This window comes from Lepidochelys olivacea, assembly GCF_965140295.1.
Source record: "Lepidochelys olivacea isolate rLepOli2 genome assembly, chromosome: 6".
NCBI classification, from domain to species: domain Eukaryota; kingdom Metazoa; phylum Chordata; order Testudines; family Cheloniidae; genus Lepidochelys; species Lepidochelys olivacea.
In genome coordinates this window covers 4,918,147-4,943,198 of record NC_140416.1, presented here as the reverse complement: position 1 = coordinate 4,943,198, position 25,052 = coordinate 4,918,147, and the positions used below count along the sequence as shown (strand labels likewise).

At 51.7% G+C, this 25,052-nt stretch overlaps 1 pseudogene across 1 annotated transcript in view; it reads right to left on the bottom strand.

The window, feature by feature from the left end:
- Positions 1 to 23,353, bottom strand: part of LOC311522572 (integrin alpha-D-like) — a 33,108-nt pseudogene extending 9,755 nt beyond the window's left edge. Inside the window, exons 1-13 of the transcript XR_014714695.1 lie at positions 23,254 to 23,353; positions 15,568 to 15,682; positions 15,328 to 15,431; positions 14,990 to 15,054; positions 14,177 to 14,219; positions 13,596 to 13,726; positions 13,193 to 13,338; positions 12,683 to 12,836; positions 10,927 to 11,077; positions 3,419 to 3,567; positions 1,822 to 1,962; positions 1,316 to 1,522; positions 1,052 to 1,182 (exon numbers count right to left, since the gene is read on the bottom strand). The product of XR_014714695.1 is annotated as an integrin alpha-D-like (transcript). The remainder of the gene's footprint in view (positions 1 to 1,051; positions 1,183 to 1,315; positions 1,523 to 1,821; positions 1,963 to 3,418; positions 3,568 to 10,926; positions 11,078 to 12,682; positions 12,837 to 13,192; positions 13,339 to 13,595; positions 13,727 to 14,176; positions 14,220 to 14,989; positions 15,055 to 15,327; positions 15,432 to 15,567; positions 15,683 to 23,253) is intronic.
- Positions 23,354 to 25,052: the final 1,699 nt, after the last annotated feature.

Genomic DNA, 25,052 nt, shown 5'->3' with positions numbered 1-25,052 from the left:
TGTTGATATACTCCTTCACAAGATGGTCCATGGCCAAAATTGGAATATGCGTTCCATCTATTACCCTGCCGCAGTTAGGGAATCCCATTTCTACAAAGCCATTCACTATTTCACGTACATTGCCAAGAGTCGTGGTCCTTCATAGCAAGATTCAATTAATGGCCGTGCATACTTGCATTAACACAGCCCCTGCAATCGACTTCACAACTTCAAACTGATTCACAACCAACTGGTAGCAGTCCAGGGTCACCAGCTTCCACACTGCAATTGCCATGCACTTCTCCACCAAGAGGGCAGCTCTCACTTTGGTGTCCTTGCACTGCAGGGCTGGAGTGAGCTCCGTACACAGTCCCAGGAAGGTGGTTTTCTGCCTCCGAAAGTTCTGCACCCACTGCTCGTCATCTCAGAGCTGCATAACAGTGTGATCCCACCAATCAGTGCTTGTTTCCCAAGCTCAAAAGCGACAGTCCACTGTGTTCAGCTGCTCCATGAATGCCAAAAGTAATCTGTGTTGTTTCTTTCCATGGCACACAGCATGTCAGGCATCTCTAGTTCCTGTTCAGATTGGGAGCTCATGATATACTGCATGACCATCCACGATTTGTTCACAATAGTTATCACAACAGTACAGATCAGTGCAGGATCCATCTTTTCAGACGGAGATGGCAGGCTCACAGTAAACAAGAACCATTGAAAAATGCCACAGAATGCAGTCAAAAGCCCATAGACTGCTGTGACGGAAAGAACTGCATCATGGGACATTGATTCCATACCCATGATGCACTGCGATCCACTCCACCATCACACAACACCCAGCTGTGGAATGTGGCGAGTCGCACACTGAGATAGGTACCCGCAGTGCACTGCTCTCACTCTCAGTGCGACTGTACCAAGTGTGGATGCACTCTGCTGACACGAGGACCGCAGTGTGGACATGGAATAGGGATGAAATTGTTACACTTTCAGATTGTTGGAATAATTTATATCAAAAATATGCTTTAGTGTAGACAAGGCCTGAGATGGTTGTTTGGAGCAGTGCAACATTATTTACCTCAGCAGCAGGACCTGCCCTTGTGCCCCCACCGCGATGTCCGGCAGTCCATCCCCCGTCAGATCTGTCCCACCACTGACGGCCTGGCCAAAGTAGTGCAGCCTGCTGGGAAACCGTGACCCCTCGATGCGCTGTAGGGCAGAGAGAGCAATAAGGGATGCAGAAGGGGTGAGTACACTGTATAATGGGCACTAAGGGGCTGTGGGCCCCATGGTGTCCCTTCAGGGCTGTGTACTGACCTGACCCCGCAGGAGCTGGGCTCACCTGTCTGTACTGGGGACTGAAACCTCCCTTTTCCCCATGGAAGATGTACAAGGCCCCACGATTGTCATTCTCCATGGGAGCCCCAATGGCCACATCTGTGTGTCCGTCCCCGCTGATGTCCCCGATTTCAGACATGCTGGCCCCGAAGCGCCCAGACACTTCCCCCGTCTGCCCATGTAGTGTCTTGTTGCAGAACATCGTCGTCCCCTGCAGGCCCAATCCAAAAAGACACATGGAGAAAGGATCAGCACTTGCTGTCATCAGAGAGTGATCCCTAGCAAGCTCCTTTTCCTCTCTCTGCAGCACAGTGTGCCCTACCCCCAACTCTGGGGCACTGGGGCCAGAACTGACTGGGAGGGAAGAGCGCCCCCTACTGAGCCTCTACCCCGCTTCCTGGAGCGCCATGCCCACCACTGCAATACTAATTGTCACAGCATCACGGCAGTCCAGGCAAACAAGAACCCCAGGCCACCCATCTTCCCCAGTGCTGCGCTCCTCTTTCTTACCAGCAAGTCGATCGGGCAGATATAGACCCGTCCTCCATTCAGGGGTGTATGGTACATGGGGGCTCCAATTAGAACCAGGTCCGTGTTCCCATCTCTGTTGAGGTCCACAGTGCACAGTGTACACCCGAAATATGAGCCAATCTGGAGAGGCAGATAAGCCACCCCCTCAATTTAGTCAACTCCTGCTTCTTCTCCCACTGAGACCCTTCCCACCCTCTGGGGATAAGGATTCAGTCCCAATGTCCATTCCATCTTTAGCCTCACCCTCCCAAAGTGCAGCCGGTGGGGCTATCTCTGTAAGTGTTCTTGAACAGACAGGCAGCTAGATCTTGAAGGGATGGGGATGCTGAATGCTAACTGTGGTGCAATTCTTTTAAGAGGCTGGGCTATCACAAGTCAAGTTCATCAGTGACTGAGCCACTGTAGTAAGTTTTGTTTAGGTGGCACAAATAGGCAATTGGATTTTAGAGAAATTCACTTTGTTAGTGTAGTGTGATCTTTTTCAGACACTGTTAATATCACTAGTAATGTTATTTCCTTGCCTGAGTCTCTCTAGTCTAGATCCACAAAGGTACGTATGTGCTTAACCCCCCGGACTTAACTGCCTCTGTGAGCCGCAAAACCTCTGCCTGGCTACTGCTGACCCCTGTAGGTTCCTAAACTAACTTGGTGCCTATGTTTTTGCAGCAGAAGCTCCTTTGTTGCTGTCTCAATGGCAGGGCTTGTGCCTTACTGTCTTACTCTAAACATGCAGTTGCACGGTGCCCATTTCCCCCTCCCCCCGCCATTCCAGCATGGTCCACAAACTCGGGGAAGACAGGCTCTCCTCCATCTAACTCCTCCTCTGGTAGGTGTCATCAGAGGAGAAGGAATTGAATAGGACCCTGCTATTTCTCAGTTCCGTTCTCAGTTCAGTGCTCTAACCCCTAAGCTATGGGATAGTCTGATGTGGACTCCCTCAGTCTCCCCTGTTAATTGAGTAATTAAGTATCAGTTGGGCCACAGAACATATGCAAATCACAACCACCCTACAGCCTGAGAGAGGACAGCTACATGGTTAAATCCTTCTTCTTAATCAGGCAAAGCAGGGATTTGAACCATGGGTCACCCGTGTCCTAGGTGAGGACTCTAACCCCCAGGCTATAAGGGAAACCTCTCTTTGTCTCCTCCAGCTGGTTTGTGAATATCTTGGCAGCTCTGAGCATGCCTATTGGATGAGACCCCACATGTGGGGTAGGTGAAGAGGGCCCGTGTCTCTCTCTCCCCTCCCCCCATTCATCGATCATGGGCAGAGGCAGGTGCCTCCATGCAGCATCACAATGCCTAAGTCCCTTGGTGGGTCTGGGCCACCTTATGAGTTCCGTCTAAACTGTAAGTGAAGGTAACAGAAGTGGATTATTGGAGAGATGCTGAATGTCAGCTGTGGTGCAGTTCTCTAAACCAGTCAAGTTTATCCTTTCCTGAGGCTCTCTGACCGAATCGTTCCTGAAGGTGAAGCCAAACACAAATATTGCACGATGCCAAAAGCTTACAGGCTTCCCCAGTGCTCTCTTTCTTTCACACCCACAATCCACATTACCTGTAACACTCCCCATACCTGCTCTCCCGACAGCTCTGATCTGGGTGTCCATTCCCCACCCTTGGTATCTTGGCTGAACAGGATGACTTTGCCGGTGCGTTGGCAGTGAGGGATCCCGACCATGTAGGTGCTCTGCCCATTGGCTGTGATGACCTGAGATGAATAACCTCAAAGGAAAAGAGAGACATGAGGAGGTGACATGGAAAACAGCCATTCAACAGTGTGATGGGTTGGACCACCCTGTCTGGGATGCCACTTGAAGTATTGGGTTTTCACTGAGCCTCTCCTGCTCCACCAGCCTGGATTCCCTCTCCCTGTTATGCTGAATTAGGCTCTGCAGTCTCGTGCAGCACACACACACAGAAAGGGCCACACCCAGCTGCAGACTCAGAAAGAAGTCAGCTTTATGTGAGAGGACTCACCTGGAACTCACGTACACATCCTTTTGGACAATAAACTCGAAACAATACTGTCTTACACTGTACAGAGAGATCTGCACAGTGCAAGCTCCTAAAAATTCACCCTCTCCCTCAATGTGGAGAGAGATGTGCACAGCTTCTTTCACCCCCCCCACCCCCCTGGTATGAATTGCTATCTCTGAGAGGTTTGTATTGTACCCAGTTGCTGGGGTAATCCATGTGCTTATGTGCATTTCCTCAGTAAGCCATTAACACTCTTTGGCCTTCTTACTGTTGTACCTGAAAGGCTGCTTGTGGGTGTTGTGAACCTCGCCACACGTTTCAGTAGCACATATGTAGCCGAACTTCATAACTTCACATAGAACGATAACACATATAATCCAATGAGATTAATGTTTAGCAGACCAAGACTTTTAGAATAATCCCTCACAAGACATACTTTGTACAAAAAATATCCTAATTACATGACAGTGGTGAATATTGGGGTGTCAGGGTGTCATAAACAGTGCTACACAGAGATCCCTTTCCCAGAAAGAAGAGGCAGCCACCTCTGGGGTGAGGAGCAGGGGCTGTTTAAATAGGGAAGGGGAAATCTTTGGGTTTGTTCTTACCGTGGGAAGCATCATTCATGTCCCCAGAGGTTCTGGGTATGTTGATGAAACTCAGCTTCCCACTGCTCCCGTATAAGTATATCCCATCGCACTACTCATAGGCTCTCACCACTCCCAGCTCTGGATTCCCAGCAGCTCCCCGTGCCACAGAATCATAGAAGATTAGGGTTGGAAGAGACCTCAGGAGGTCATCTAGTCCAACGCCCTGCTCAAAGCAGGACCAATACCTAACTAAATCATCCCAGCCAGGGATTTGTCAAGCCGGGCCTTACAAACCTCTAAGCATGGAGATTACACCACCTCCCTAGGTAACCCATTCCAGTGCTTCACCTCCCTCCTAGTGAAAGAGTGCTTCCTAATATCCAACCTAGACCTCCCGCACTGCAACTTGAGACCATTGGTCCTTGTTCTGTCATCTGCCACCACTGAGAACAGCCGAGCTCCATCCTCTTTGGAATCCGCTTCAGGTAGTTGAAGGCCGCTATCAAATCCCCCCTCACTCTTCTCTTCTGCAGATTAAATAACCCCAGTCCCCTCAGCCTCTCCTCATAAATCATGTGCCCCTAATCATTTTTGTTGACCTCCGCTGGACTCTTTCCAATTTGCCCACGTCCTTTCTGTAGTGGGGGCCCCAAAATTGGATGCAATACTCCAGATGTGGCCTCACTAGTGCCAAATAGAGGGGAATAATTAGTTCCCTCGATCTGCTGCCAATGCTCCTACTAATGCAGCCCAATATGCCGGCCATCTTGACCTTGAAAACCCATTCTCAAGCCCCAGGGCCCCTGTGGCCCCTGTCCCACCTCTGTTACCTTTGCAGGTGAAGATCTTCTCCTGCAGCTGGCTCTGGATGCTCTGGAGGGTGTCGAAATTGTCCACCCGGAAGACATGCTCGTTGGTGGGCTCAGAGGCGATCTCCTGGAGCTCCTGTTGGGTAGTATCACTGGAGAAGGCCTCGCCGACCTTCACGGAGTAGAGGGAGGTACAGGGGAGACCAGGGCATTGGCATCAGTCACAGCCTGAAGCCATGAACCAACACCCAACCGCCCCGAGCTATGCTGGGCCTTCTAGAGGCACGGCTCAGCCAGCGCCATGTGCTCCTCCGGTGAGTGGGGGGCCGCTGGAGCCTGGAGTTATAGACCCTGCCTCATTTCAGCACTGAGTTGTGTCTGTTGTCCCAGCAGCAGGGCACAGGGGTCTCCTTGCCATGGGGACTGTCAGCACTCTGGGGACCTGCATGGCTCAATCTCCAGGGCGTAGTGAGGGGTGAGTGCTGCAATGTCTCCGGGGGACACCTCAGGGCAAGGGGTGAAGGGCTGGGACCACCGCACTAGTCCGGGTGGGTTGTGTGCAGCCGGTTCAGTGGTGGAGTCAGACACCTCCCCGTCGCTGGGCCTGACGTAAACAGCAGACAAAGGTCGAACAAGATCCAATGGCTGGAAGTGGAATTTACACCCATTCCTTTTGGAAATAAGGTGTCAGGTTTAACCATGAGGAGAATTAACCCTTGGAGCAGCTCACCACAGGCCGTGGTGGATTCTCCATCCCTAGCAATTATTATCTCAAGGCTGGCAGGTTTTCTAAAGGATTTGCTCTGGTTCCAACAGGGATTATTGGGGTCAGTTCTCTGGCCTGTGCTACACAGCAGCTCAAACTAGATCATCGCAAAAGTCCCTTCTGGCCTGGGAATCTATGACCTGAGTTTGTTGATGTAGGACTTACGTCGACCTAACTCTGTAAGTGGCTACAGTAAAATGTAGCTCCCACCCATGAAACTCGCCCGCTACACCAACTTCATAGCTCCACTTCCACAAGAAGCATTGTTTTTAGGTCAATGTAGTTAGGTTGATGCAGTGTCCATAAAGGCACTGTGTGGCTTACATAGCCTGAGGCTCCAGCTGTTGGCCCCAGGCGGTGGGGCTTCAGCCTCACAACGCCCCGCACTGACAGTTAAATAAGTGAAAAGTCCCCGGTGAAGATGCGCACCGCCGACAGGAGACTAATGTGGATACGAAAAAACCGATTTAATTACTGCGGTGGCTGTGTGACAACGTAACTTAATTCGACTTGAGTGTATCGTGTAAACTTGCTCTTCGCTTTGCTGCTGCTGCCCATTTCAATCTCTTTTGCTCAGCAGTTTAACAGAGAGAATCGTCAAGTGACTGAGATCAGTTTGGGGAGGATCAGAGCTGTTGTTTGAGCCCAAGGCGGGTGCAAAAAAGACTTTATAAGAACCGGGTGACTTTGCTGTTTAAGGGAGGGGGGCTATATCTCAGAAACCCTTTGTTCAAATGATCCCAAATTTAGACCATTGATCTTAACCTGCATCCCCATGAGGCAAACCAAATGTTATGACAATCTGAGTCAGCATGTTTATCGTAGGGCAGTCAGAAAACCCAACCTTTAACTAGAAAACTCTGCTCAACCTGAACAACAGGGAGGCTCCAGGTCTCCTATAATGTCACACATTGACCCAGTTACAACCCAGGGTCAGTTCTTCTCCCTTATCTGGTGGGAAACTGGACAGGGGCTCAGATCCCTACTAGTTCTCTGCACAGCCACGGCTCACCCCAATGGCGTAGCGGATGATTCCAGCTCTCTCAGCCTCGGGGATGGTGTCTGAATAAGAAAGCGGGTCTCCGTATTTATTCCCATCTGTGATCACAATGAGAACCTTGGTGGCCTCATCCCGAGTGCCTCTCCCAGAGGTGAATAGCTCCCACCTGGAAAAGGGGGGTGGGGAATGCATGGGAGGGTTATTGGTATGTAATAACGCGTAACGCTCATCCACTGCTTTGGCATTGCAGATCTCAAAGTCCTTTAAAAGGAGGTCACCGTCATGTCCCCATTTTACTGATGGGGAAACTGAGGCATAGGGCAGGAGTGTGACTTGCTTAAAGTCACAACACAACAGATGCTCAGAGTTGGCAATCGAACCCCAAAGTCCTGGCTCCCAGCATCCCCACCCCACTTTAATCTACTAGTCCCCAGTCCCCTCCCACAGCTGGGGAGAGAACCCAGGAGTCCTGAGTCCCTATCCCTTAGCTTGCATGTCCTTGTAGCCCATTCCCTGTGGAGTCAGCACGGGGAGGAAGGAATACCTACACGACTTTCCGGATGGCTGTGGCCGTGTACGTCGTTCCATGAAGCTGCTCAATCCTCCAGACTAGGTGATCGGGGTCATGACTTCTCCTGTACTCCATGAAGTCGAAGTGCAATTGAAATTTATTGGAGTACTGCATGAGGACGAACTGCAAGGGGAGGCGGGGAGAAGAGAGAAAAACAACCCCAGGGGTGGAGGGTAAGAAAAGCAGGCATCAGACTCAGTTAAGGGCTGAGGCAGTCGGGACGTAGTGGTTCTGTTGGAATTTTTTCCTGGTTTTGGATGCAAAATCCTTTACTGCTCCCCCTGCAGCACAGCGCCCCCTAGCGCCGCACTGGGGTACTGGGGTCAGCACTGACTGTGAGAGGCAGGGTACGTAGTCAGGGTTCAGCTTCTGCCCATTACCTGCGTGTCGGTGCTGCGGAAACGCTTCATGATCTCAGCGAGAAACGCCTTCATTTTTCCAAAGTCCACAGGTGCTATGCTGCCCGAGCCGTCAACGAGGAGCGCTATGTCTGTGACATGTCTGGGGCACTCTGAGGGGGATAGGAATGAAGTACGTCCTGACTCAACTCCACAAACATGGGAAACCCAACAGAAAGAGCTAGACCAGACCAATGGGCGCATCTAAGCTGATATCCCGCCCCCTGCTGGCCACCCCGATCAGACCCCTTCGGCCCCTCTGTTGCAATATCATCCCGTCCCTGCCATGAAGGGGTCCTGAGAGTAGACCATGACATGCACTGGCATGAAAAAAATACACCCTTCCCCCTCCCAGAGCTGGGACAGAACTCAGGAGTCCTGACTCCCAGCTCCTACTGACATCCTGAATCAAACCAATGGGCCCACCTAGCCTGGTATCCCAACCCACATCAGACCCTGGGCCCCTCTAGACCCATCTCCCCTCCACCTCCCCACAGCCCTTGTACCAGGAACCCAGGGTGTAAGTCCTCCCCATACACACCCCCGGGTCACCGCTTACCTGGCTGGGTGTCCAGGATGCGCTGGAGTTGCCAGAAGATCTGCTGCAGAGGGAAGCAGCAGTGACTGACGTACATGTTCTCCCCACAGGCCCGGTGCACCACGGGTCACGAAAAGGCAGCGGGTCAGTAGGTTCCCCTCTCAACAGAGCAGTGAGGGTGGGGAAGAGAGCCTGGGGCCTGATCCCTTCCCCCTCCCATGTATATGCAGGGAAAGGCCCTGCCAGGGCAGGGACCCCCATGGGGCAGACAGGACGTCGGCACCCCAGGTCCCAGCACTTAACTCTGAGAGGAGACAGGAGAGACACACAGGCGCATCATCTGCTTACCACACTCCCTGCTATGGCAGTGTCCAATCACTGTTGCCATGGCTTGTCGTGCTCCCTGCTATGTCCATGCACAGTCACTATCGCCATGGCGGCAACCCAGTTACAAGATTTCCTGCTACCTCAGCACACAGTCACTGTCACCATGGCAACATCAGCCAGTTGCCTCCATCCCTCACATCACCACCTCACGATCACTTTAGCCAAAGTGAGGATACCTGGCTACCACCATTCCCCACTGCATCGTTGTACCACCCCAGTTACAGGAATTACCAACAGCCCTCACACAGTTATCATGTAGTCATGGGGACGTCACCCAGTTGTCACCTCTGCACCATTCCTCCAGCCACACTGACACCGCCCAGTTACTAACATCCATGAGTATTGGGGTTTGGGGAGGGAGCTTTCCCCTGGAATGATGAGGGAGAAAATGTCAGACCCCAGTCCCAGCACCCATCTCCCCTGGGTGTGGTACCTACCAGGAACTGGGAGCCTTGGGCAGCCAGAGAGAAACCAAGGGACATGTTCATGGCATCAGGGGGTCCTGACAGGGGAGAGATGCACATCAGGCTGAGCAAATAAACTCCATTCCTGTCCCAGAGTGGAGGATAGAGCCGAGAATTCCTGACTCCCAACTCTAACCACTAGCCAATCCCTCTAGCCTGGGACCAGCACTTCCCACAGTTCAGTCCTTGCCCCTCAGATATTTCCAGGTGTAATGTTGTAGGGAGAGTGATGTCCCCCATGATATCATTGTCCACTTTTTATATCTTCTTCCCACTCGCTGGAAAGCTCTTTTTCTGTGACCTGGGACAAACAGTTCCCATTGTGTAGTGCTATCTCTGAGAGGTTTGTATTGTACCCAGTTCCTGGGGTAATCCATGTGCTTATATGCATTTCCTCAATAAGCCATTAAAACCCTTTGGCCTTCTTACTGTTGTACCTGAAAGGCTGCTTGTGGGTGTTGTGAACCTCGCCACATGTTTCAGTAGCACATATGTAGCCGAACTTCATAACTTCACATAGACCGATAACACATACAATCCAATGAGATTAATGTTTAGCAGACCAAGACTTTTAGAATAATCCCTCACAAGACATACTTTGTACAAAAAATATCCTAATTACATGACAGTGGTGAATATTGGGGTGTCAGGGTGTCATAAACAGTGCTACACAGAGATCCCTTTCCCAGAACGAAGAGGCAGCCACCTCTGGGGTGAGGAGCAGGGGCTGTTTAAATAGGGAAGGGGAAATCTTTGGGTTTGTTCTTACCGAGGGAAGCATCATTCATGTCCCCAGAGGTTCTGGGTATGTTGATGAAACTAAGCTTCCCACTGCTCACGTATAGGTATATCCCATCGCACTACTCATAGGCTCTCACCACTCCTAGCTCTGGATTCCCAGCAGCTCCCCGTGCCACAGAATCATAGAAGATTAGGGTTGGAAGAGACCTCAGGAGGTCATCTAGTCCAACGCCCTGCTCAAAGCAGGACCAATACCTAACTAAATCATCCCAGCCAGGGATTTGTCAAGCCGGGCCTTACAAACCTCTAAGCATGGAGATTACACCACCTCCCTAGGTAACCCATTCCAGTGCTTCACCTCCCTCCTAGTGAAAGAGTGTTTCCTAATATCCAACCTAGACCTCCCGCACTGCAACTTGAGATCATTGGTCCTTGTTCTGTCATCTGCCACCACTGAGAACAGCCGAGCTCCATCCTCTTTGGAATCCGCTTCAGGTAGTTGAAGGCCGCTATCAAATCCCCCCTCACTCTTCTCTTCTGCAGATTAAATAACCCCAGTCCCCTCAGCCTCTCCTCATAAATCATGTGCCCCTAATCATTTTTGTTGACCTCCGCTGGACTCTTTCCAATTTGCCCACGACCTTTCTGTAGTGGGGGGCCCAAAATTGGATGCAATACTCCAGATGTGGCCTCACCAGTGCCAAATAGAGGGGAATAATTAGTTCCCTCGATCTGCTGCCAATGCTCCTACTAATGCAGCCCAATATGCCGGCCATCTCAACCTTGAAAACCCATTCTCAAGCCCCAGGGCCCCTGTGGCCCCTGCCCCACCTCTGTTACCTTTGCAGGTGAAGATCTTCTCCTGCAGCTGGCTCTGGATGCTCTGGAGGGTGTCGAAATTGTCCACCCGGAAGACATGCTCGTTGGTGGGCTCAGAGGCGATCTCCTGGAGCTCCTGTTGGGCAGTATCACTGGAGAAGGCCTTGCCGACCTTCACAGAGTAGAGGGAGGTACAGGGGAGACCAGGGCATTGGCATCAGTCACAGCCGGGAGCCCTGGACCAACACCCACCCGCCCCGAGCTCTGCTGGGCCTTCTAGAGGCACGGCTCAGCCAGTGCCATGTGCTTCTCCGGTGAGTGGGGGGCCGCTGGAGCCTGGAGTTATGGACCCTGCCTCATTTCAGCACTGAGTTGTGTTGGTTGTCCAAGCAGCAGGGCACAGGGGTCTCCTTGCCATGGGGATTGTCAGCATTCTGGGGACCTGCATGGCTCAATCTCCAGGGCGTAGTGAGGGGTGAGTGCTGCAATGTCTCCAGGGGACACCTCAGGGCAAGGGGTGAAGGGATGGGACCACCGCACTAGTCCGGGTGGGTTGTGTGAAGTCGGTTCAGTGGTGGAGTCAGACACCTCCCCGTCGCTGGGCCTGACGTAAACAGCAGACATAGGTCGAACAAGATCCAATGGCTGGAAGTGGAATTTACACCCATTCCTTTTGGAAATAAGGTGTCAGGTTTAACCATGAGGGGAATTAACCCTTGGAGCAGCTCACCACAGGCCGTGGTGGATTCTCCATCCCTAGCAATTATTATCTCAAGGCTGGCAGGTTTTCTGAAAGATTTGCTCTGGTTCCAACAGGGATTATTGGGGTCAGTTCTCTGGCCTGTGCTACACACCAACTCAAACTAGATCATCGCAAAAGTCCCTTCTGGCCTGGGAATCTATGACCTGAGTTTGTTGATGTAGGACTTACGTCGACCTAACTCTGTAAGTGGCTACAGTAAAATGTAGCTCCCACCCATGAAACTCACCCGCTACACCAACTTCATAGCTCCACTTCCACAAGAGGCATTGTTTTTACGTCAATGTAGTTAGGTTGATGCAGTGTCCGTATAGGCACTGTGTGGCTTACATAGCCTGAGGCTCCAGCTGTTGGCCCCAGGCGGTGGGGCTTCAGCCTCACAACGCCCCGCACTGACAGTTAAATAAGTGAAAAGTCCCCGGTGAAGATGCGCACCGCTGACAGGAGAGTAACGTGGACATGAAAAACCAATTTAATTAATGCGGTGGCTGTGTGACGACGTAACTTAATTCGACTTAAGTGTATCGTGTAAACTTGCCCTTCGCTTTGCTGCTGCTGCCCATTTCAATCTCTTTGGCTCAGCAGTTTAACAGAGAGAAACGTCAAGTGACTGAGATCAGTTTGGGGAGGATCAGAGCTGTTGTTTGAGCCCAAGGCGGGTGCAAAAAAGACTTTATAAGAACCGGGTGACTTTGCTGTTTAAGGGAGGGGGGCTATTTCTCAGAAACCCTTTGTTCAAATGATCCCAAATTTAGACCACTAATCTTAACCTGCATCCCCATGAGGCAAACCAAATGTTATGACAATCTGAGTCAGCACGTGTATCGTAGGGCAGTCAGAAAACCCAACCTTTAACTAGAAAGCTCGGCTCAATCTGAACAACAGAGGAGCTCCAGCTCTCCTATAACGTCACATGTTGACCCAGTTACAACCCAGGGTCAGTTCTTCTCCCTTATCTGGTGGGAACCTGGACAGGGGCTCAGATCCCTACTAGTTCTCCGCACAGCCACGGCTCACCCCGATGGCATAGCGGATGATCCCAGCTCTCTCAGCCTCGGGGATGGCGTCTGAATAAGAAAGCGGGTCGTTGTATTTCTGCCCATCTGTGATCACAATGAGAACCTTGGTGGCCTCATCCCGAGCGCCTCTCCCAGAGGTGAACAGCTGCCGCCTGGAAAAGGGGGGTGGGGAATGCATGGGAGGGTTATTGGTATGTAATAACACGTAATGCTCATCCACTGCTTTGGCATTGCAGATCTCAAAGTCCTTTACAAGGAGGTCACCGTCATGTCCCCATTTTACTGATGGGGAAACTGAGGCATAGGGCAGGGGCATGACTTGCTTAAAGTCACAACACAACAGAGGCTCAGAGTTGGCAATCGAACCCCAAAGTCCTGGCTCCCAGCATCCCCACCCCACTTTAATCTACTAGACCCCAGTCCCCTCCCACAGTCCCTATCCCTTAGCTTGCACGTCCTTGTAGCCCATTCCATGTGGAGTCAGCATGGGGAGGAAGGCAATACCTACACGACTTTCCGGATAGCTGTGGCCGTGTACGTCGTTCCATGAAGCTGCTCAATCCTCCAGACTAGGTGATCGGGGTCATGACTTCTCCTGTACTCCATGAAGTCGAAGTGCAATTCATATTTATTGGAGTACTGCATGAGGGCGAACTGCAAGGGGAGGCGGGGAGAAGAGAGAAAAACAACCCCAGGGGTGGAGGGTAAGAAAAGCAGGCATCAGACTCAGTTAAGGGCTGAGGCAGTCGGGACGTAGTGGTTCTGTTGGAATTTTTTCCTGGTTTTGGATGCAAAATCCTTTACTGCTCCCCCTGCAGCACAGCGCCCGCTAGCGCCGCACTGGGGTACTGGGGTCAGCACTGACTGTGAGAGGCAGGGTACGTAGTCAGGGTTCAGCTTCTGCCCATTACCTGCGTGTCGGTGCTGCGGAAACGCTTCATGATCTCAGCGAGAAACGCCTTCATTTTTCCAAAGTCCACAGGTGCAATGCTGCCCGAGCCGTCAACGAGGAGCGCTATGTCTGTGACATGTCTGGGGCACTCTGAGGGGGATAGGAATGAAGTACGTCCTGACTCAACTCCACAAACATGGGAAACCCAACAGAAAGAGCTAGACCAGACCAATGGGCGCATCTAACCTGATACCCCGCCCCCTGCTGGCCACCCCAATCAGACCCCTCGGCCCCTCTGTCGCAATATCATCCTGTCCCTGCCATGGAGGTGTCCTGAGAGTAGACCATGACATGCACTGGGATGCAAAAAATACACCCCTCCCCCTCCCAGAGCTGGGACAGAACTCAGGAGTCCTGACTCCCAGCTCCTACTGACATCCTGAATCAAACCAATGGGCCCACCTAGCCTGGTATCCCAACCCACACCAGACCCTGGGACCCTCTAGACCCATCTCCCCTCCACCTCCCCATGGCCCTTGTACCCACCCGGGAACCGAGGGTGTAAGTCCTCCCCATACACACCCCCGGGTCACCCCTTACCTGGCTGGGTGTCCAGGATGCGCTGGAGTTGCCAGAAGCTCTGCTGCAGAGGGAAGCAGCAGTGACTGACGTACATGTTCTCCCCGCAGGCCCGGTGCACCACGGGGCACGAAAAGGCAGCGGGTCAGTAGGTTCCCCTCTCAACAGAGCAGTGAGGGTGGGGAAGAGAGCCTGGGCCTGATCCCTTCCCCTCCGCCCCCGGGATATGCAGGGAAAGGCCCTGCCAGGGCAGGGACCCCCTTGGGGCAGACAGGACGTCGGGACCTAACTCTGAGAGGAGACAGGGGAGACGCACGGGGGCATCATCTGCTTACCACACTCCCTGCTATAGCAGTGTCCAGTCACTGTTGCCATGGCAATGTCAACCACTTGCCATGCTCCCTGCTATGTCCACGTACAGTCACTGTCGCCATGACAGAAACCCGGTTACAACGTTTCCTGATACCTCAGCACACAGTCACTGTCACCATGGCAACATCAGCCAGTTGCCTCCATCCCTCATAACATCACCTCACGATCACTGTAGCCAAAGTGAGGATACCTGGCTACCACCATTCCCCACTGCATCGTTGTACCACCCCTCCAGTTACAGCAATTACCAACAGCCCTCACACAGTTATCATGTAGTCATGGGGACGTCACCCAGTTGTCACCTCTGCACCGTTGCTGCAGTCATGCTGACACCGCCCAGTTACTACCATCCATGAGTAGTGGGGTTTCGGGGGGGGGGAGGGAACCTGTCCCCTGGAATGATGAGGGAGAAAATGTCGGACCCCACTCCCACCACCCATTTCCCCTAGGTGTGCTACCTACCAGGAACTGGGAGCCTTGGACAGCCAGAGACAAACTGAGGGACATGTTCATGGCATCTAGGGACCCTGACAGGGGAGAGATGCACACCAGGCTGAGCAAATAAACTCCATTCCTGTCCCAGAACGGAGGAAAGAACTGAGAATTCCTGACTCTCAGCTCTAACCACTAGACCCCCCCACATTTGGTATAGAAACCAGGAGTCCTAGCTCCCAGCCCCCCTTTTCCCCCGCTTTAACCCACTAGACCCCCCTTCCCTCTCAGAGCTGGTGACAGAACCCAAGAGTCCTGGCTCCCACCCCAATCCTATTGCTGCACCCCACAACACAGGGTGCCCCTACTCTGGATGGGGATCTCCTGGCAGCGTCCGGATCCAGGGTTGCACTTGTAGACTTTGCCGGTTTCGTTCACGTTTCCTGTCTGCAGCAGGCCCCCAACAATCAGCCTGCAGGGAAAAGGTATGGGGGGGTCAGGGGATGCCCCACACACCCAGGGGACTGAGGCCCAGGGGAGGCAGCCCAGCCGGACATGCCCCTCAGTGTTGGGCACAAGTCACGTGGGGTCCCATGTCCAGCCCTTACCCCCCGGCACTGGCATTCCCGAACTGCACCACGCTCTGCCCAAACCCCTCAGCTGCCTCCTGGAAGGTGATGGGTCCCTCCACGTCCACGCTGAATCCATGGCTCGGGGCCAGCACTGCAGGGGTTAAACAGTCTCCAGTTACAGCTTCCCCGATGGAGACCAGGCCAGTGCCTGGGGCTTTCTGGCTATGGGACTGAATTCTAGCCCGCTACTCTAACCCACCAAATCCCACTCCTCTCCCAAAGCCAGGGATAGAACGCAGGCCTCCTGACTCCCAGCTCCTCACCACCTGCTCCCGGCTGTCTAGCCCTCAAGGGCTATTTTATGCAAATCATTCCCCACATTCATTGCATAGTGCCAGACACTCCCATTTAAATATAAATTTCATTAGTAGAGCGCTACCAAATTCAGAGTCCATTTTGGTCAATTTCATGGTCACAGGATTTTAAAAACCATAAATCTCATGATTTCAGTTCTTTAAATCTGAAATTTCACAGTGTTGTAATTGGAGGGGTCCTCACGCAAAAGGAGCCGTGGGAGTGGGGGATCAAAAGGTTATTGGGGGAGGGCTATGGCACTGTACCCTTACTCCTGCTCTGCTGCCGGCGGGGCACTGCCTTCATAGCTGGGTGCTTGGCCAACAGCCATTCCTCTCTGGCCGCCCAGCTCTGAAGGCAGCACAGAAGTAAGGGTGGCACTACTGTGACCCCCCTAAAATAACCCTGTGACTCCCCTGCAACACCCTTTTGGGTCAGGACCCCCAGTTTGAGAAATACTGGTCTCCCCTGTGAAATCTGTATAGGATTAGGTAAAAGCACATAAAAGACCAGATTTCACAGTCTGTGATATGTTTTTCATGACGGTGAATTTGGCAGGGCCTAATCATGAGTGGATTCAGCGCTGGCGAAGGAAGTCCTAGATTTATCTCCATCCGCTTTCCTGATGCTGATCCATAGCGGATGTACTTCCTGTAGGGACAGAAGGGACAGATCAGTCTTCATAGATTGATAGACTAATGGCCATGTAGCCAGTGGTTTTAGTTATTATTCATTTATTGTACGACATTGTGATTATGTTATATCATAGATATATTCATTAACTAGAGTTAATTTGTAGGATTATAAAAGTATAATTCCTCTAAATACCGAACCAAGTACTAGTGATGACTAAGACAAGCTGAAATGTAAGAACCTGTAGGTTAAAGCCTGAAAGACTTTAGTTTATCTAGTTTAGGCCTTGGAGACAAGAAATGATGACATAAGTGACTGAAAAATAATCCAGTGCCATAAGATTATGGGAAAAGAGGCACCAAGTGACAGTATTGTGCAAAATTACCCAGAAGATTAATATTAGATCATAAAAATACCATAAAGGCGCATCTGTCTCAGACATGTGTCTTAACCATGGGATACAGCTTGTGCGCTAATGCTAATGAGAATAAAGGGAACTTACCTAGCCTATAGAAAATTGGGGTTCATTAAGTTTCCAGGGGAGACAGACCAATAAGGGAAAAGAGGGTGGACACTTTTATGGACACACGCAGAATGTAGGTGTAGACAGAATCACAGTATAAAAAGGGGATGCCCAGAATGAGAAAACTGAGCTCCCTCTGGGAGACTCCAGCAGGAACCATCCCTCTACTGATGATCAAGCCATGAGAGACCCATCAGACCCTAACACTATTGTCAAGGATGTGAGTATAACTATATTTTTAAATTGTGCATAGGTCTGTATAGAATTTCTATATGCGTGGGTAATCATAACTAACTTTAATAAAACTTAAAAATAGACTAGACCTTGTACTGGTGAATTATAGATGGTCATTACCTTTGGTCTCTATGTGTTCCTAGAGGCTCTCAGTTTGAAGCAAGTAACAGAGGTGACTTTCACTCTGTTAAGCTTGAAACTGTAGCCACCAGAGCCGAACCCAAGATGGTGTCACACCACAATATAAAATGTACTTTAAATAAAATAAAAGGCTACATCCAGAAGGGACCATTGTGATCATCTAGTCTGACCTCCTGCATAACACAAGCCAGAGAACTTCCCCTGCATTTATTCCTGATTGAACCAGAGCAGATCTTCCAGAAAAATGTCCAGTCTTGATTTAAAATGTCCAGTGATGAAAAATCCACCACAACTCTTTGCAAATTGTTCCAATGGTGAATAACACTTGCTGTTAAAAATGTCAGCTTTATTTTCATAGGCCATGTCTACACTACCACTTATGTCTTCAAAACTTATGAAAAAACCACACCCCTGAGCGACATAAGTTTCGCCTGCATCAGTGGTAATGTGCAGAATGCGATGGTGGCAGAAGAGCATCTCCCACTGATATAGCTACTCCCACTTGTTGGGATTGTTTAATTATTTTGACCGGAGAGCTCTTGCCCGTCAGCATAGAGTGGCTACACAAGTGATCTTACATTGGCACAGCTGCATCGATACAGCTGTGCTTCTGTAAGATCGCTATTGTAGACATGGCCTTAGTTTGTCTAGTGTCAACTTTCAGCCATTTGATCATGTTAGACCTTTATCTGCTAGAGTAAAGAGACCAGTATTAAATATTTGTCCTCCTCATAGCTACTCAGACTGGGATTAAATCAGCCCTTAACCTTCCTTAACTAGACTGATCTCCTTGAGTCTATCACTATGAGGCAGGTTTTCCAATCCTTTCGTTAGTCTCATGGCACTTCTCTGACCCCTCTCCAATTTATCAACATCCTTTGTGACTTCTACCTGAAAGGCACCTGAACTGGATACACTATTCCAGCAGCAGTCACCCCAAGGCCATGTACAGAAGTAAAAAACCGCTCTGCTCCTGCTCGAGGGTCCCCTGTTCATGCACACAGAGAACGCATTAGCCCTTTTGGTCACAGCGTTGCATTGGTAAGTTTGTGTCGCAGGAGCCAGAGCTGAGACCCTCCAAACTCATGTCACACACAAAACACCAAACAGCTAGTGGCTGGCTACACTGAACCCCAAACACACAGGGTAGCTAACTCCCCTGATGCAAAGCTCCCCCGATGGGACTGGCTGGGAGAAGTGGATGAGTGGGGAAACCCCTCCTTGAATGGCTGTCTTTCCCCACATCCCCCACCTCCTGGAGAAAGGCAGCCAATCAGGGCTTCTGCACTGGGCAAGCAAGGCCAAGAGTAATTGTGGGAGAGAAGTAGGGAGTGTAATAATCTGTCAGGGTGGCTCTGCTCTCCTCCCCCTTGCCCCTGCCTACTCCATCCCTGCAAACCCAGACCTGGGAAACAGAGTCCGCTGCTTGGAGCTGCCCCCTTTAGGCTTGGAGGCGGTAAAGACCCTCCAGATTTGCAGGAGGAGCAAATGTGGGGCAAGGTTGGGTGCAGAATTGTGGGGCTGGTGGGTGGGGTTGGAAAATTGTGGGGCTGGCTGGACAAAAGGGGGTGCTGGGAGAGCGGGGGCAGGCTCCCCCAATTTCCCCTTCTTAGGCCTCGTCTCCCAGTGTGCCTCAAAACCCCAAGTCTGTCATCCTTATTCTCAACCACCACAAAGTCTGCCCTCCCCCATGCCCTGCGAGGTCCCAGCCTCACAGACAGAGCTGACATGACTTGGAAGGAGGAGGAACCTCTGGTAACCTTATAGCAGGTCCGTGCCAACCACGTCCACTTCCTGTCCACCAACCCCATCCCTGGCCCACATCCTACCAAGCACACATGCTGCACAGAGAGGGAGAGTCATACATACCCCAATGCCCTCCCAAAGAGACCCAACAAATGGCCACATCTCAGTGCCGGGTGAGCGAATCACTGTACAAACAGCTCCTATGCCCCACCCCAGAAGTGGCTGCATCCCAGAGCCAAATAATTTCAGGGATTCCATGCCAGCAAAATATGGATTTCATGTGCATTGTAACGTGTTTTGATGTGGTATTTTCTAATAAACAACCTTCAGTGAATGAGAATTATAATCCAGTGTCAAAACATAGTCTTCACCTGTGTATGCAAATAGATCCACACCAACTTTAGACCACGCCCTGAACTGGTCATCGCTTATCAACATAGCCTCTTTTACTCTGTTTAGGTTGGCACTGGGGGCCTGTTTCACACATTTTAACAATTTTTCTCTATCATTGTTCATTTGTGGCCAGTACCATATCTCTCCGGCTCTGCACTTACATTTCCCCATGTCCAAGGGTCCTTCATGTCCTCTTGTGAGCATGTCATCTTGGAACGTCTTGATATGTAATGTCTTGGCCATCTGACGTTAATAGCCTCGAATACCCTCTGTAAACTCTTGTCATTAGCTGTAGCCTCAGCAAATTCACTCCAAAACCTTTCTGAGACTGAGCACTAGACTCCACATCCCTCTCAGAGCTGGGGATAGAGCCCAGGAGTCCTGACTCCCAGATCCTTCAAGCTTCCCTTTTCTCTAGTCCTTAAGGGCCATTTTACGTGCATCGTACCCTGCATTCATTTGCATAGCAGCAGAAACTCCCAAGTGAAGACTAACCATCATGAACGGATTTAGCACAGGTGAATGAAGCCCTTGATTTATCTCTTGCTGACCCAGATTCATAAGAGGAGGCGGGGAACACTTTCTGTAGGGTAGCAGGGGCAGAGCAGCCTTCATAGAATTACAGACCATAACTCCAGAAGGAACTGCTTTGAGCATCTAGTCTGACCTCCTATGTAACACAAGCCAGAGAACGTCTCTGAATGAATGCCTGTTTGAACCAGACTGGAACATTTAGGGAAAGATCCAGTCTTGATTTAAAATTTCCAGTTCAGGGTGTTAGACCCTCAGCAGGGGCCTTTTTACGGGATGGGGGAGCAGGCAGATACTGGACACAGTGTTGCTATATATAAATACTTTTTATGCTTTACAAAATGGATCTTATTTACTTTACATTTATACCCCAAACATACTACACCATAGCCCAGTAGTTAGACATTTTGATGTTTAGTTGGGGTTTAGTTTAGTTACAAGGTGCGGGGAGTTTACAAGTACCACACCATACATAAACTGGGCTTTGGATTATTGAAAGACTATAAATTGCAGATGTGTGAAGCTTTTATTTATAATTTACTTTGTGACATTATTAGATTTTTGTTTTTGTTGTTTTGGGCCTTTACCCTTTGTTTTAAAGCGACAATTTTGGGCAGGCTGACACAATCCAAGGCATTTATACATTTTTATAGCAGTTCCACTGGTGTTATTTCCTTATCTGCTGATTCTTCATTTTTTCCAAGGACATAACAAAGTTGTTTGTTACAAATAGGTTTTGACAGCTTGTCCTTTAAGTTCTTGCTTTGGTTGCCAAAATGCAGGACATGCACTCCGGTTTCAAACACACAACAGCCACACTCGGCCCCATAGCATATATCATCTTACATATTATATCCCAACAAGGGAATCCACCACAAACCTTGGTAAATTGTTGCAGTGGTTAATTACTCTCGCTGTTAAAAATGTTACGCCTTATTTCCAGTCTGAATTTGTCGAGCTTCAACTTCCAAGGCATTGGATTGTGTTAGTCCTTTGTCTGCTAGACCAGGGGTTCTCAGCCTTTTTCTCTCTGAGGCCCCCCTCGACATGCTATAAAAATTGCAGGGCCCAGGGGGACAGAGGTGTAGTTTGGGCATAGGTGTAGTTTGACTTCTATTTGGGGGGGTCAGGGGACAGTGGGGTTCAAGCCCCACATAGCAGTTTCCAGGAAGGGAGTGCTACCTCCACCTTCTGACTCACCTCAGCAGGCCACCCAGTCTGTCTGGGTTGGGGGGGCAACCAAAAATTACAACTCAAAGCTGGGGGGCTTAGCTCAAAAAGTTTGAAAACAGCTTAGGGTGCAGGGAGAGGGTAAGTAGGGTCCGTATGTGGGCAGGGGGGTGGGTAGCTCAGGGTGAAGGGAGGGGGTAGCTGGGGCTGTGTGTGGGCAGGGGGGGTAGCTCAGGATTCAGGGAGGACATAGCTCAGGGTGTAAGGAGAGGGGTATTAGGGACTGTGCTGGGAGGACTCCCCTGTGGTCCCTGTTCCCGGAGGGGTCCGCCAGCCACGGAGCTGGGGGGCTCTTACCGGCTGCCACTGCGGGAGCAGAGGAGGCTGGGAGCTTCAATCTAGGGCACCAGCAGGAGAGGCAGGACAGCTGCTGCTGCCTGCTCCATGCACCAGCCAGAGCAGCAGTTATCCCACATTGCCGGGCTCTGGCTTCCCGCCTCTGACCTGGCCAGGCGGCGGGGACTGGGGAGGGATCGCGCCTCCCCCAGCTTCAGCCCCACAGTGGGGCACCGGGGATTGGGGCTTCTGCCGCAGGGCCCAGCAGCCTCCTTGAAAGGGCTCGCGGACGCCCTGTGGGCCGTGGACCCCTAGTTGAGAACCGCTGGGCTACACTGTCCATCATCAAACATTTTTCCCCAGGTAGGTATTTAGAGACGGAGATAAGCACTCCTTAGTCTTCACTTCGTTAATCTAAATAGTGATAGATTGAGCTCCTTGAGTCTATCGGGCAGGTTTTCTAATGTTTCAGTCATTCTCATGGCTGTTCTCTGAACCCTCTCGAATTTATCAACATCCTTCTTGAAGTGTGGGCTCCAGAACTGGCCACAGGAGTCCAGCAGTGGTCGCACCAGGACCAAATACAGAGGGAAAATAACCTCTCTAGTCCTTCCCGAGATTCCCCTGCTTATGTATCCAAGGATTGGCCACAGCATTGCACCGGTAGCAACTTGGCCCAGGCAGATCTTGGTCTCTGCCGAGTCTGTCAATTAGTGCAGGGTGGCCTGGCAAGCTTGTGCCATGGGAGCCACAGCTGAGACCCACCAAACTCTTGTCACACAAGAAACATCAAACAGCCAATCAGTGGCAAAAGTGAATCCCTAATGCAGAGCTCTCCTCCCTTCTGCCCTCACCCTCCCTGCAAGGCCAGGCCTGGGAAGGAGAATCCCCTTGGAGTTGCCCCCTCCAGGCCTGGGAGGTGGTAAAGGCCCTCCAGCGCTATAGGAGGAGCAGATACGGGGCAAATTGGGGCTGGGTGGGTGGGGTCTGGGGGCAAAGGAGCTGAGGGTGGGGGAGGAGCTGAGGTGGCCTCTCCCATTCTTCCCTTCCTCCCTTTTCAAGCCCCATCTCCCAGTCTTTCCCCACTTCCCAACCCATCCCCCTCATCCTCAGCCACCCCAAAGTCTGCCCCCCTCCATTCCCTGATGGGTCCAGGCCTCACAGACAGCAGAGATGTGACCTTGAAGCGGGGGGAAGCGACTGTGGTTTTACACAAGGACTGAGCCATTGCAAACACTGCATCCACTACAGACCTGCTGGACTCTCCCCAAACCTGCCTCCCCCACACCCCCCACATCCTACCGAGCACACACGTCCCACAGAGAAAGGGAGTCGCACCTGTGACCCACTCCCATCCCAGAGAGTCTGGGGGGAACAGAACAGAGAGGGAAGTGAACCCAGGAGTCCTGATTACCAGCCCTCCCCCACACAAGTCACGAGAGCCCCATTCCCTTCCCAGAGCTGAGGAGAGAACCCAGGAGTCCTGATGCACAGGCCTCCTGCTGTAACCCACCGACCCCACTCCTCTCCCAGAGCCAGCCAGGGATAGGACCCAGGAGTCCCGACCGTCCAGCTGCTCCCATCCCCCTGCCAGAGGGGTACTCGCTGGGCACCCATGTGGAGGAGCCCAGCGTTTCCCAGGCCCTCTGGCTGGCACTTACCTGTGCACAGGTAGAGGAGCAGAGCCAAGGGGTCCATCCTGTGCTGGGTGAGGGCTGTCTATGGAACGGGGATGCTCCTGTAGGAGGTGTGAGGTTCAAGGGCGGTGTCTGGAGAGGAGGCAGCAGAATGCAGAGGAAAGAGAAGTGCTCGCTGAAAAGAGAGAAAAACTGTCAGGGTGGAGGGGGGACTCAGGGTGTTATAGGGAGGGAGCAGAATGGAGAAGACAGGGAAAAAAGTCAGCGACACTGGTACACTCAGCTCGTCAGACACACAGACAGCTGTATGGAGACAGATGAAAAACAAATAAAACGGCCAAACTCCGCCCCCCTGAACTCTCCCCTCCTGCTTCCCCTCCATGCTAGTGGTCAGCTAGTCATTTTCCACCCTCCCCTCCCCCTCTGCCCTTTGTAAATTCAAACCCCCCTAGTTTCAAAACTTGGGGAAAACACTGCACACACACACCTATCCTGAAACAAACACACACGCAACCAGACAGACAGACAACTGGTCAGACACACACAGCTACACTGAGACAGAAAACAGATACACAATTAGAAAACCAACTGCAGTGAGACATTCACACAGCTAAACAGACACACTCACAAACTCAGGGCCGTCCTTGGGCACACACAGACTATTCAGCTGTATAGGGCGGGGCACCTGAAAATTTGGAGCACCCCGGGTCTTAATATCCACCCATCCGCCTCCTCCTATGCCTGTTTTATGGATGCTGCAGCCTGGTGAGTTTTCCTCTGGAGAGGATCTAGGTCTTGTCTACACTAGCAAGTTGGAGCTCATTAAATCGTCCCCGGGCGCCATAACGCCTGAGGTGTCCACACTGGCAAGGCACGTAGCGCGCTCGCACCCCGCGGCTGGAGCGCCCTGGGAATCCACCTGCCCAAGAGGCATAGAGCTTGCTGCACCCGGGCTGGAGCACTGCGATGCCAGTGTGGACGCCCTGGTCTATTACTGTGCTCTGACTGACCTCCGGGAGACGTCCCACAATGCCTGTTCTAGCCACTCTGGTCATCACTTTGAACTCTACTGCCCTGGCCTCAGGTGACCAACCAGCTCTGGGAAATTTGAAAGTCCCCTTCCGTGGAGTGCTCTCAGCAAATCTTTCCAGGTGACCATGTCTCCACCCGGCAGGCGATTCCTGGCATGGAGCGATGCCGAGGTGCTGGACCTCATCAGCGTTTGGGGAGAGGAGGCTGTCCAGTCCCAGCTGTGCTCCAGCCACAGGAATTACGTTACCTATGGGCAGATATCAAGGGCCATGACCGAAAGGGGCCATGACCGGGACGCAGTGCAGTGCAGGGTTAAAGTGAAGGAGCTGCGGAACGCCTACCACAAGGTGCAGGAGGCAAACCGCCGCTCCGGTGCTCCCCCACGACCTGCCAGTTCTACAAAGAGCTGGTCGCGATACTTGGGGGCGACCCCACTTCCATTCCGAAAAGCACCATGGACACTTCAGAGGCCGTTCCAGTCCAGAGTGCAATGAGCCAGGATGAGGAGGAAAGTGGGAGCGAGGGTGCTGAGGAGGAGGGGTGCCCAGAGCCAGAGGACGACTCGCCATCCCTAGATGCATGCAGCCAGGAGCTGTTTTCAAGCCAGGAGGAAGGTAGCCAGTGGCAGCATCCAGTGCTTGGGGAAGAGGAAATAGCAGAGGAGGCGCCCGGTAAGCGGCTTTGATTTTGTGAAGAGATTTGTTGGGTGTGGGCTGTTGGGGTGAGGAGGGTTGCAGAAAGAAGGGTTAGGGCTGTGTGCATGCCTAGATGCGGAATAGGGCGTGGATGTG